This window comes from Corvus brachyrhynchos, unplaced genomic scaffold (assembly GCF_000691975.1).
Source record: "Corvus brachyrhynchos isolate BGI_N302 unplaced genomic scaffold, ASM69197v1 scaffold91, whole genome shotgun sequence".
Classification (NCBI taxonomy): Eukaryota; Metazoa; Chordata; class Aves; order Passeriformes; family Corvidae; genus Corvus; species Corvus brachyrhynchos.
Genome location: NW_008236442.1, coordinates 3,858,574 through 3,870,707, shown reverse-complemented (window position 1 = coordinate 3,870,707; position 12,134 = coordinate 3,858,574). Strand labels below are relative to the sequence as shown.

At 41.0% G+C, this 12,134-nt stretch overlaps 1 long non-coding RNA gene across 1 annotated transcript in view; it reads right to left on the bottom strand.

Moving 5' to 3' along the window:
- Positions 1-12,134, bottom strand: part of LOC108449872 — a 21,126-nt gene that overhangs the window by 2,476 nt on the left and 6,516 nt on the right. The window contains exon 2 of the long non-coding RNA XR_001866161.1: positions 1,199-1,304. This is a non-coding gene — a long non-coding RNA (uncharacterized LOC108449872). The remainder of the gene's footprint in view (positions 1-1,198; positions 1,305-12,134) is intronic.

The window sequence follows — 12,134 nt, the reverse complement described above, 5'->3', positions numbered from 1 at the left end:
GAAAGTTATGGATAATAAAAAAGATCCCAGCTTTGCTGCTTCATTGAATCCCCAGTTATATATAAAGCAGATGTCATCTTTGCAATATACAACATGTAGGCTAAGAAACTGTATCAGCCAGTGACATCTGAGAGTGACATTGCTTTGAAATGCACCTTTCCATCTGTGTACACACAAAATTATGTGTGCTCACACACACACAGTCTGTATGGCTTAAACACAATGATTTATGATGATTTTTTCCATCAGGAGCCAGAGTTGACTGACCATATAATTCATACAAAAAAGACAAAAAAATGTTTTACTTTCAGGCTGAACTGATGAGTGAGTCTGCAAAAGGAAACACCACAAAATCCAGTTTCAGTCCAATAAGCTGAAGAGGCTCTATTATTATGATCTTTATTTTCATTATTTTTGTGGGCAAGTATGAAGCAAAATAGCTGTGTCTGTTTAGCTGCCTGAACAATAGAAAAGTTTATGCAGCTCTTGAGCTGAAATGTTTTTGACAGTTTTCAATTTCAGCTCTTTTGATTTGGTAAGAAATCTGCAAAAATATGATTTTGAAAATCACCAGTTTCATGCTTTATTCCTTTCTCGAAATTAGACTATATTGTCCAACTTCTCTTCACTTACTGTGTCTGAGGGAATCCTAGAGAATAGCTGGGAAGAATCAGTGCTGGGCTGTTGCTTAGAAACCTCCTGGGTTTCTAGAATATTGCCTGATGTAATAGTTATATTGCCCACTTGCATCTGTTAACAAGCAATACAGCAGAATCCACAGGTACCAATAAAGAAACAAACCTGGAATTCATTACTTTCCTTGAAAATTCATCAGTGCTTTTTCTAGCTTGGCAAAATGTTTTTCTCAGGTGCTAATTAATAAAATAGGAGATGTACTGCCTCTACATGTATCTACTTTATATAGATTTATTTATTTTGCCCCAGGGAAAAGATGTTAAGAATGTAGTGTGTTAGCATAATGGCAATTTTGCAATGCCATAGAAAGGTATGAGGTATGAGCTGTGGTTCTGTGGGATTTTCTTTGCTGAAAGCTGTAGTGTGGCAATATGACCATTTTCTTAATGTATTTTTAAGAGAAGTAATGCGGGTGCCTTTGTAAAATCAGTAGGACAGGACATTTTTGTTGAGTGCTGTTAGTAGACTCTCAGCAAACCCCAAGCAACAAGAACTGTCTTACCTTAGTAGTGTCAGCATTTCCAAATCCAGGGGTGTAAAAAGTGCAGATGCAACGATGAGAGCAACGAGACAGACTCCACAACCATGCACGTGAAAATTATGTACTTCTATATTAAAAGAAATTTAAAATCAACTTTTAAGATACAATAATGAAAGTTTTTCTCTTAAGAATGAGGACTACAATTTTTCCAACAAAAACCAAGAATGCAAACTCACATAATTGCTGATGTTGGGGTACGAGGAAAGCACCAGAGAGTTGAGTGAACTGGCAACACTTTGCAGCCCAAACCCCAGCAGCTCATCCCTCACCTGAGTATGACCCAAAGACCAGCACAGCCGCTGGATACACCCCTATTCAGTGCTCTGAACAGTCCTATGGCCCTGCCAGGGTAAGAGATATGTTCCACTTGTGTCCTTAGAGCACACACTCACTCGTCACACGGGAGTTCCAAGCTGCCATGGATACACCTCCTTTTGGAGGCTGCCAGCTGAAGCGCTTTTACAAGCCCATCACCAGCAATTGGTTTCCTGCATTTAGAGGAGACAAAATAAAATTATTGCAGCCCAACCCTCAGTCATTAAGCGTGGGGGAAAGCACAGGAAGAGTTGTAGGGAAGAGTAGACTCTGTGACAGTTACTTTTTGTAAGTAAATCTTACTCATGGGAGCGCGGCTCCTGTTTAGATGGATTACATTTGGCTCTATCTGGGGGCCTAGATTTGCGAGGGAAAACAGTTTAAACTCCTGGTTTGCCATTCCACTTATTCTCAGCAGGCAGAGGAATTGTGTTGGAGTACTGCAAAAGCCGAGGTTGTTCACCGACAACAAACGTGGGGGCGGATGCTCATCGCCAGGCGTGGGGATTTGGGAATGCAACTCGCATTAGTGTTAATGGGAGTTACACGCGTAAATCCCTGCCCTTCAACATGATAATACATAATATACCCCTTAATTTTTAATTCACCAGGGTCTCAATTTTAGAGCATTTTCATATAGTTTGTCCTAATTATAATCATTTTTAATGACAGCTTAAAAATTTCACATGACTGTCTTATCACATACGGTACTTAATTTCTCAAGTGAACAGTTTCCATGTGGTGTATTCTGGGAATTTTGAGAACTAAAACACTGAGGAAAAAACTACTTTGTATAATCAAATGAGATGTTATTATTCCACTATGTTTTATATACACTGGAACGGAGTTTCTTACAGTAATGGTGACCATTTTGAAAAGAACTTAAGAATGTTTTCTGTTTTTGAATGTTATTGGCTTAATCTCAATCTCATGGACCAGGGCTTTTGGTCTACCTCTCATTGCCAGTATTAAAGTAAATTAATAGGTAATTATTAGCTAATGCAGGCTTTGGGGAGGTTTCAGCCTATTTTCATTTTTCATTTTCTCTAGGACTTGATAGACTCTAAATATACAGCTACAACATCACTATTTTTATATTAATATATTATCAATGTATTAGCATTGTATGTTATTTTATTCTACAATAATATATGTATTATCATACTATTATATATAGTATACCACTAATGTATTAGTAATGTATTAAGCTATTAATTATTAGATTGACATGCAGCAGACAAGCACTCTCAATCTGAATCGGAAGGACAAATGGTCAAGTTTAGAGTAGAGCCACACACCCCGTATCAAATGTTGGCCTTGCCTTCAGCATCTCATTTGGGCAGGTAAACCAGTAATTACTGGAGTAACTGGTCCTGCATCACACACATAACAGAGGACCATGTGCCATGAGCCCAGCATCCAGAAACGTGCTAAGGATCTGCCTCACCATTCCATGTGCCCCAAAAAGCGTCCATGCACCGGCCTCTTGGAATCCAACCACGACAGCCACAGACACAGAATTAGACCAGCAACTGTTCCATGTCCCATTTGAAGCATTTCCCTGCTCTTCAGCCCGGCCTCTGAGTTCTCTTATTTCAGTTTCTTCAACTAATGGTTTTCTAGTTTGCCTTCGTGTTGACTAAACCGACTCCTGTTTTATTTTTAGCTCTTTGCTTTCAGAGGAAGCAATATATTTTTTACTACTAACAGGTATAGAAAGGGCCGCTGCCAGAAAATACGTGAATAAATAGCAGGCAAAGTTTTCAAAACCCACCTAAGTGAGTTAAAAATATAAGTCCCATTTTCAAGAGTGATGGAGGGCTTAGATACCAAATACCATGTTTAGTAATAGATTTTTAAAAGTAATTCCTTATCTAAGGAGAGCACATATGACTTAAAAAAAATTCTCAGCAATTAGCATTAGTAATTAATAATATTTTAAATGTTTTATTTCAACTGTGCTCAAGAAGTCATTTGTTTAGTCATGGGAGAAAACACTCCTGTATGCCCTGAGGTTACTAGATTTCTTTGGACATCCTCATTCTGAACAATTTAGGAGTGCAAACAGCACTTGGACTTTTGTCATGAGACTGTTCTTGAAAGTTTTGCCTGAAAACAAAATTTGACCTGCAGTTAAATTTTGGATATGTCTACCTTGCTTTCCATTAGTGGGAAAGAAAGGAAGTGGACTTTATCTTAAACCACACAAAAATGTTGGACTGCACCAGAATGTGTATGTCCATGTTTTATATATCCTCTAATTACTGAACAACCATGACTATAGAGGGGAAATAACTTGCCAGATTAGTAGCCTTCAAACTGTCACTTTTTATAAAGAGTAAATGATAAAAAGAAATGTAGCACTCATTTGTTAGTCATTTTTATGGGTAGCTTTAATCCATTTTGTGCATAGACTCCAGTTGTTGGTATTGTTTCCACTAAAAGAAAAATAATTTGGCTGCCGCTGCAACATTTTAAGCTTTCACTGTTACTATAAAAACAATCCCCAGGAGATTTTTTTTTTAGTCTCCTTGTATTGCTGGTTTGCAAGGACTTAGGAAGTAAAAGTTTAAAACGGCCTGGTAACAGACAAATCACTTTTAAAAGCCAGCATTGTACTGGCCTGGGAGTGCTACAGGAAAAGCTACTTTAAAAAAAAAAAAGGAAAATGCAACAGTACAAAAGCTAAGCAAGCCTAATTATTTTTTAAACAAATATATGGAGGTCATCTAAACTATGAATGCATGAGAGGCCTTTTCCTACATGTGAATTGTCAGATCCATGCTGGATAGGCATCCAGGCAGAGCTCGGCTTTGTAACGCTGCTCCCAGTAGGAAGGCATCTCAGCATTTGAGTAATGTACTTTAAAACAACAACGTACTTTTTCTGAACGCATTAAGGGTGAAGTTTTCAAACTGGGGTACCTAAAGATAGATCTGTCTTGTGACAGCACAGAGCTATCTCTGGTCAAGAGTTTTGGTATAGCCTGGGGCTTTTTGGGTAGGTGTGTTAAATCACAGATTTTCAGAGACTGCAGCAAAAACTTTGTGATTTTCTAATTTTGGTGGAGAGGTTTGTCTATAATGAAAGTGCTGCCTGAGGTCTTCAAAACATTTCAAATAAATAGACAAGGCTTTTCAGTGGAGTAAAAGAAAGAGAGGAACATAAGTACCACTGGGATTTAAAGAGATTTGGGTGTTCAGCTCCTACAAACTCCCTTGAAAATCCCAGTCCTCTTTCGTAAATGACGGCTGAATCTCGACAGATTTGGTGGTTCATTTTGGCTCATTGTCTGCATCCGCTCAGCCTGGAAGCTGGCCCGGGAATTTCGTTAGACCATGAGAAGTTTCCAGGAGAGTTTTCAGCTCTTGGTTCCCAGGTATCTGAGGCTTTGCCACTTCCCCCAGCCAGAAAACGCAGAGACGTGCAACCGTTTGCGAAAAAGGCTGGCCAAACCCTTTCTGAATCAAAGGAATATTCATGTTTTGGATCAAAGACTGGGGGAAGGATTTGACTAGCTCCTGCATTCTCTGTCCTGTGCTGCCAATGTCTGGTCCTAAATTATATCCATTGGCCAATGCAGAACATCTTATTGAGGTTATTTTTTAGCACAAGTAAAATAAATAGTATCAGGTTTTGATCCTTAGGAGGAACCATGAAAAAACGTTCTTTAGCATATCTTGTTTTTAAGACTCCAAGTCTCCATTTTCAAATAACTGGGTCTAGAGCCAGGCTCCAAAATATATCTTGACGCATGCAGCCAAGCAATCATCTTTCTAAGGAAAACTGCTGAGCACCTGCTGCTGCTCCTCCTGACGCCCTTCTCATGGCAAACCAAGTCACTTCTGCATGGGCCAAACACTTCCATCTGGCCTCAAAGAACTTTCCAGGACCTGAGAGCAACTGAGGAAGGCTCAGTCCTAGACATGAACATGGATGCCTTAGGCTGGGGTGGATCTGGGAGCTCTAGCTGTGGTCCAGGCACGCAGCTAGTGCAGAACAAAAAGACAATCGCTGTGTCAGAGGGCTCACACTGGATGTGCCAGACTCCACATTACACTCTCAAAAGGCTAAAACAACGCTCTGGCAATTAGCACGTGTAAAGCCCTCAGCTATTTATGTCCTAGGAAATAGCTTGGATTTTATTATTTTTGGGTTAAGACATTCCAAACGGCAAAGCAGCAGTTATTTGTCTGCCATCTATTGATGTGCTGTCTTGATCTCTAATCGAGGCCGAGGGGGATACATTTCCACCTTTAATCCTTCAAACTTTCTAATGCTTTCATGTACAAATGTATACAGTAACTTGGCATTAGCATTCCACAAATATGCAAATTGTCTGTCAGATTGGACAGGCTGCATGCATTTGAAGTTGTGTTGACAGCCTACAGAAAAAAGACATTCTCAGCTCAAACATGAACAAGATGTTTATATCCTTTTTCCCTAAAAACATACATTTTATGTTTTAAGCAGAGATGGGAGCAAACTGCAAAATTTGGATCAAGACATCTTTTGCACCCATAAAATTTGGGGATGTCTGCATCAGGGGATTTTGATTCAGCTGGCTCTTGGAAAGGGGAAATTCAGCTCAGATTTGGCTTGTGTTCCAGCCTTCACAAAATACAGCGGGAATTTGCACATGAGCCTCTGTTTCCAAGTAGGTTAACGCATAAAAGAAGCAGCTCAGAAGGTGTCATTATACTCTAGTGAGCTTTGCAGTTGGTGGCAACAGCAGTTACCTGACAAAGTACCATCTTGCCAGTCAACAGAAAAGGAAGCTGTAGAGCCCAGCATCTTTCCTGGCCCGGGGAAAGAGAACCAGAAACAGCAGTGGTGGGAGCTCGTGGATGCTCGTTGTGCTGGGAGCACTGATAGGCACAGATGCAATAGGCATCCACCTCCAGAATTCAGCCCCTCAGAAGCTCTCACTTGGGGGCTGCAGAGTCCTGCAGACCCTCCAATGTGTGGGTGTCTGTGTGAACCCAGACGAACTTATATTCTTTTTTTAAGCACATGCCCAATATCATGCAGCCTCATAAAAGCAAGGTGTTTATCTCCCTGACTTCAGCAAATTTCACAGACCAAGAGTTTTGTCAGCAAGCCTATAGACAAATGTCTTCTTTGACTACATATGTCTAAGTATTTTAATTCAAACAGATTTAGTACAAAAATGTAACTAAGTATGCCTCTAGGTTCCCTGCCTTAAAATGAAGGACCAAACTCTCTTCGTTTCTTCCGGCCTACCATGCAGGTATAGCAAACTAGATGTCTGTAGTTCTGGCATATTGTCTGCTCCAGGGGAATATTGTCCTAACTTGTGACTCGACATGGAAGAAAAATGCTGTTTAATAAGCGACTGCATCGAGAGCTGTGATTCAGATGGAAACCTTATCTAACAGGTGCATTTTGACACCCTGCATCTGGACATCCTGTACAAAGCATCATAAGGTCTGGAGCAAATTTTTGGTACAGAAGCTTCTTCTGCAGCTCATCGAAAAATTAGCTTCAGTGGTAAGGATCCACTGAAGAAAGCAAGAAATATCCCCATGACGTCAGGGTCCCAGGAAGCTAAAGAATCTGTGAAGTAATGAGTCTCTTTGGAGCACAAGTTGAAATTCTGTCAATTAAAAATCCTTCCTGTAGCAAGCCACAGATGATTTGAAGGAGTGGAAATTTGAAAGAGGGAAGATGTAGAACTTAAAATACATTTTATGGAAAACACTAGAGCTTTCCTTACTTCACTGTCAGAAGACTGAAGGGAAAACATTAGACTTGGGTTCCTCCAGCATTCACCAGCTAATTTCCCGTGCCTGTATAATTTGGGCACGCCTGTGACACTGCAGGAGCTCAGATACCAACCACCTTGGCTCCTGGGGATGCACTCTTTACTGTGCAGTTCCCACAAACCCAGCCCTAGCAACCTCCTGACTCATTTTCATTTGCAAAGCCTGTGCTTTAGGTTTTCTGTGTGGCGGGGAATGCTATGAAGCCATGCGAGCTTGTGGACTCACTGGCTGCCTTTTGGCACTCGTGCACTGACCAGTTTCTGGGTCATGTGGCAGAGCTGTCTGCTGAGATACTGAGCTCTGGTCAAAGATCCTCACTTCATATTCCAGCTTGGTAAATGCCAGATAGATGTTAACTTCATCAGGCAGGCAAAATTACTATCGTTAGGCCACCAACTACAGAAAAAAGGTCACTTCATTATTTCCCTGGAGAGCCTTGGGAGGCTGGAGCTGCTCAATGTGCCTCAGAGCAGTGGGGGAGCTTGTGAAGCATGTGTTGGATTTGTAGAATTCAATCTCAAGTTATGCCAGCCCATATTTTAGCAGCCATTTTGGAGGCCTAATTCTCCTCTATGGGTATGTATTTTTTGCCAGCAACAACGGTGCTGAAAAGATCAGCAAATACCTTCAAAGAATGTTCTTCGATAGCTTCCCAAAAGTAAAGAAAGGACAGCTGGTGCCAGAAGAATGGCTCAGAATAGGAATGAGAAACCTAGCTGTAAAGAACAATAAGTGTATCAGGAGCCTGCTCTGACAAACAGGACATAATCACTTGCAGGATGAGGCCTCGGCGCTGCTGCGGTGCCGGTGATTCGTGTGGTCTTCAGGAGAGTTGACAGCAGGAACTATGCCTTTGCTTACTTCATACAAGTAGATAACTCAGCAAGAGCAGAGAAATCATTTGACAGAGGCCAGATTCAGAAGGCATCTGAAATGTCTTTCTTTAAAGATAATCATGTTAGGAATCAAAAGGGGTCTAATGTTAGAGACTTGCCTTTCAAATGCAACAAATGATTATACCTGTCAAGATTTATGGACAGATTTATTTATGTTGACAGAGGGACCACTAATAGTTTGACAAATGAGAAGTCTTGACAGATACAACAGATATGTTCAAGTATATTTCCTCCTGTTTGAAATAGGAAATGAGTGAGTTATGACAAGCCTGTAATGTATATTGATATGACTTTTCCTAGGCTCCTTCTACAGAAGTAGATGCATTCTACGGTGCTGGATACTGATCTGGAAAGCCAGTTATAACCCTCATCATCAGTGACCCTCTATCTTCCTTCATCAAGAAAGTATTTAAAATGGCTAGTTTAGAGAAAACAGGAAGGCAAGCTTTTCCAGGTGGTGCTCCTGCATGGAAAATTTAACTTCCAAAGTAAGGCAAGAATCTAGAGGAAAGAAATATTAGGGTCTCAGGAAGCTTTATATTTAGAATAATTACTAGCCAGGGATTTTTCACGTAAATTCACAGCAAACCTAATACTTCTTCCCAGCACGGAATGCCAGGCATCATTGTACCATCGAGGCTTGTGGCCAGCTCCAGCCAAGAAAGATCTATCCCAAGGACTGCTGCAGTCCTACAGCATGGAAACAATTCCATGCTAAAACCCCATCCAGGAAAGGTATAGAAAAGCTATTGCTATGCATTAGCATCTGATCAAAGGCCAGCCCAACAAACAAGACACCAGCAGCTTCAATGGACTTTGCCTCAGGCTCTGAGATCTTTTAGGAGTTTTATGCAGGATCGCGCAACCATTACATCCCCAGCTGTGAAAGACAGAACAACCTGTTAAATGTTGCTCTACCATGCAGCAGCCTTTAAATGCTACTTTCATTTTACAGACAGTGACTAACTCCTCATTTAAGTACAAGACTTCCAACCTTCTCACAGCATGGAAGCTCTGGACAATCCAAGCGAGGAGAGACTGGAAGGAGAATCCCACTTTGTTGCTCCAAAGGCTGCCATCCTCTCCAACCTGGAAGTGTGGTCAGCTTTGATGAAACAACACTTGGTACCAGACCAGTGTCTGTCATTTGTTGTCGGTTTGGGTGCCAGACCCACATTTTCAAAGAACAACGGGACAAATTACCACGTCCCCCAAGGCTTTACAACAAACACAAACAAGCAATTAAACAAACACATGCTCTTGTCACTCAGCAATTAAAGCATTTCCTGATCCCTTAATAAAAGCTGATCAAGTTTCCACATATTAATGTGACTTTGCACACTCGATCAGTTTATTGCGTTAAGAACCCATCCTGTGTCTTTGGCCGATTAAAGCCAATCTGGCTGCCCTCCCTGGAGATCCTCCCCAGGAAGGGGTAGGGAACAGACATATTTGAATCAGGAGTATGTCTGACATCAAAATGCATTTAACTAAACCACAATGGGTAATGTTGTTCATGCAAAAACATTTTGGTGTTTCAAAAAACCATTAGAGGGCATCAAGGGAGGACTGGAGTTTTGAAAAAGAATGAACCTTGACAGGCTAAACTAACTATTGCTCTTTCACCAGTGTACTCACTTGCCTGGAAAACTCCAGAAGGCCTATTAATTATTTTGGTGTTGTTCATGAAAGTCATCTGAGCTGGCAATTGCCAATCGCATCAGTCTGTGACATTCCAGGGGCCGACAGTGCCATCTCCTTCGTATAAATCTGTTAAATTACTAATATACTGAAGTATCTCAGCTTAAAACTCACTCTCATATTCCTTTATCCATTTTGCATCTGGCTTCCTCTGAGGTTGAAAAACAAAGCACACCCCAAACACTTACCTCCTTGCCAGTCATTTTAAGCATGCTGTTCTTTGTTAAAAAAAAAAAAAAAAAAAAAAAAAAAAAAAGGATTGGAAAGTCTGCTCTGTAATTACCAGACACAGCTGTGGGAGTGGTTAATCTTTTAAAGCAACATTATGAATTATAATACCAAGTGTATACTTCATTGTGGTAATCCTGCAGTAATGCAAGCAATATTAGCATGTTCTGGGAGGCAGAGTACTGCCAGGGGACCAGGGATGCTTGCAGGAGAAGAAAAGGGGAAGATTTCACAGTAATGAAAACGATGTTGTGTTTAGTCCCACAAGCTAAAAACAAACTAAATATTTATGATAAACGAAAAGAATAAGGAGGATTATGGTGTCATTCACTGTAGAATAAAATATTACCTAATCTAAACATTTACATAAATAGCGGGAGGATAATGCACGCTGAATTTAGATGGTTCAAAGAGAGGAGGAAATTAACTGTAACAACAGTGTAATTGTTGCTGTGCACAGTGGTGGGTGCTCCTGGGGCTTCTCTCCTCTCTGTTCCACAGAGCCCAGCACAGCAATGGCATTTGGGGCTACCAGACATCAGATTAGAAAGGATGGAAGACATGTTCCTGCTCTGTGATGGAAAAACCTCCAACTCCATCCAAGGAGTTTTCTGGTGTAGACTTCTACTACCTGAAGCAAAAGACTTTACCTGACAGTGCTGGCAGGCTCTCAGGGGCTATCCCAAAAAGAGATGGTGCCAGCTGAGATGGGGTGTAGGCACCTGAATTCCACCCACATCCCCAGGTCAACCACTGCTGAGCTCTGATGATAGCTGCTCTGTTTGCTCTGCCTCATTTTTTTGACCATCTGGCTCCCTGGTGTCTCAACCATGGCTCCATTCAGACCCAAAACCCCCATCTGGATGGAGCTGTCAGGCTCAGCACCTGCCTCTTGCTGTACTACCTGATGGGCAGAAGCCACCAGTGCCCAAGCTTCAGGCTCTCCTCAGGACACAAAACCTGAATTCACAGCCCTCCTGCATGAAAACAGCTGTTAAAGCATTTTTCCCCCATCCTAGCTTCATCTAGCCTTGCTTGCTCTCCATCCCTATGAGTCTTTCAGGACCCTGCCAGTATGTTGAGTCCCACTGAAGCCTTTGGGTTTGTTTTGGGCCAGATTTCTGTAGGCAGATAACCCTGCAGGATCATAGCTAAAGTCTTCTGAATGCAGGGGCGATGCCATTTAACCACATCTTTCTGTAGCTGAAGCTGAATCACAGCTCTATTTAAAATCATCTTCATTCGAGGCCTGAGTTCATTAATTAATTATATCAAATTTCCAGTTGGAAACCCTTATTCTTTTTGCATTTGGTTTGTACCATGAAGTAGAAAGTAATGCATACAAAGGAATAAACTATAAAATTTTTCATTCATTAGGTAACATTCGAAGTAGCTTTTTTTCAGCACCCTAAAGAACACTGTCAAGAGTAATGATATTCCTTTAGAATGGGAACCCTCCTAGAGAATCCCATTGCAGCATTATGATTCTCCAATAATATTTTTAAAACAATTCAGCAAACTTACAAAAACAGGTTTATACACAGTATTTCATAAGGATCAGTCTACAAAAACAACCCTGTAGAAATAGCATTGTAATATAGTACATACATCTGAATATTCAGCAAAAGGCTTCATTTAGAACCATAGCAGCACTTTTGGATTGAAGAATGCCAGCATGAGGCAGGACACTGAGTCACTCTGGTGTTCTCCCAGACCTAACTCATAGCCGATGACTGAGGCTACTTTGCAAACAGACCCAAACTGGGATCCAAGCTAGTACAAGGCTGTGCATTTAAACACGGGTGGTAAACTGCTGTGCAACTGTTTGAGGGAGAATTGATTTTCTTCTGGTTGAAATGTGTGAAGATCCTTTGGTTTATCCGAAGAAGTAAACCTAAAGATAACAGTTTGGTAACCCAGGGTGATGTTTACAACTGTACTGAATGTGACAGCTTTCAAAGTATTATGTAT